Source organism: Palaemon carinicauda, chromosome 7, assembly GCF_036898095.1.
Source record: "Palaemon carinicauda isolate YSFRI2023 chromosome 7, ASM3689809v2, whole genome shotgun sequence".
Classification (NCBI taxonomy): Eukaryota; Metazoa; Arthropoda; class Malacostraca; order Decapoda; family Palaemonidae; genus Palaemon; species Palaemon carinicauda.
In genome coordinates this window covers 44,508,153-44,510,207 of record NC_090731.1, presented here as the reverse complement: position 1 = coordinate 44,510,207, position 2,055 = coordinate 44,508,153, and positions in this window count along the sequence as shown.

Below are 2,055 nucleotides of genomic sequence, written 5' to 3'. Positions count from 1 at the left end.
GGTCACTCTCATCGGAAAAAAAGTCCATGGACTTGTTCCAAGCTATTCAGGACCTTTCACATAAACTTTCTAGAAGCTATGGCAGTGCTCCTTACCTTAAAAAAAGTCTCCCCGCGTCACTCGATCCACATAAGATTGGTGATGGACAGCGAGGTGGTTGTGAGATGCTTGAATCGACAATGGTCGAGGTCACCACCTCTCAACCAAGTGATGTTGGCCATTTTCCGATTGGCGGAAAAGAAGAAGTGGTACCTGTCGGCAGTTCACCTTCAAGGAGTCCGCAATGTGACAGCAGACGCTCTATCCAGGTTCCCACCGATAGAGTCGGAATGGTCCTTAGACGCAGGATCATTCTCCTTCATTCTGAATCAAGTCCCAGAACTGCAGATAGACCTCTTTGCGACGAAAGACAACAAGAAGTTGCCCCTGTACGTGTCCCCGTACGAGGACCCCTTAGCGGAAGCAGTGGAGGCGATGTCCCTCGACTGGAACAGATGGTCCAGGATTTATCTGTTCCCCCCTCACAACCTTCTGTTGAGGGTCCTCAACAAACTGAGATCCTTCAAGGGGGTAGCGGCAATAGTGGCCCACAAGTGGCCAAACAGCATGTGGTTCCCCTTGGCGTTGGAACTACAGCTGAAGTTTGTGCCGCTACCACATCCAGTTCTGACCCAGCGAGTCCAGAAGTCGACTAACTGCGCTTCATTACAGAAAACCCGGACCCTGCAGCTCATGATTTTCTCTCCCTTGCGGTGAGAAAGCGTTTCGGGATTTCGAAAGCCAGCATAGACTTCCTAGAGGAATATAAATGCAAATCGACTAGAAGGCAATATGAGTCATCTTGGAGAAAATGGGTGGCCTTTGTAAAGGCGAAGAATCCACAGGAGATCTCGACAGACTTCTGCTTATCTTTCTTCATCCACCTCCATGGTCAAGGGTTGGCAGCTAACACGATTTCAGTGTGTAAGTCTGCTTTGATGAGACCCATTTTATATGCCTTCCAGATCGACCTAGGTAACGAGATCTTTAATAAAGTTCCGAACGCCTGCGCTAGGCTTAGACCTTAAGCACCTCCAAAGCCCATTTCATGGTCTTTAGACAAAGTTCTTCATTTCGCCTCCCTGTTGAGCAATGAAGAATGTGCATTAAAGGATTTGACACAAAAAGTTATTTTCCTATTTGCACTCGCGTCCGGGGCCAGGGTTAGTGAGATCGTAGCCCTCTCGAGAGAGGCAGGTCGTGTTCAGTTCCTGGATGGGGGGGAACTGAACCTGTTTCCGGATCCTACGTTTCTCGCCAAGAATGAGTTACCCACCAACAGGTGGGGTCCCTGGAGAATCTGCCCTCTGAAAGAAGATGCATCTCTATGTCCAGTAGAATGCCTAAAGGTCTATCTTCGTAGAACTTCAGACTTCAAGGGTGGTCAACTATTCAGGGGAGAAACATCAGGCTCAAATTTATCTCTGAATCAACTCAGAGCGAAAATCACATATTTTATTCGCAGAGCGGATCCTGACAGTACACCCGCAGGTCACGATCCGAGGAAAGTTGCCTCATACCTAAATTTCTTTAATTGTATGGATTTTGAACATCTCCGTTCATACACGGGCTGGAAGTCTTCCAGGGTGTTCTTTCACCACTATGCGAAGCAAGTAGAGGAACTAAAGAGATCTGTGGTAGCAGTGGGTCGTGTAGTTAACCCTACTGTTTAACTCTGCGAGGAAAAGTGGTCTTAATTGGGACGATTAAGTCCAGGGTGAGTGTGTAGATACATACTGTACTACAAACTAAATGAAGGCACCGAGTGCCCACATAGACTGTTCCTTTTTCAAAGGTGAACCTAGCATAAAAGCAGACATGTGTGCCGAGCGTTTCTAACGCTAATGTGATTGATTTGTAATACAGACTTTTATGACTTGATACCTCGGTATCTTAAAAAAGTGGCATTTAATGTTTTTTTCTTTCAGATAAACAAGTTCTGTTTACTATCATACTTATGCTTAAAGTTTTTGGTTATTCTCTTTATATATATATATATATATATATATATATATA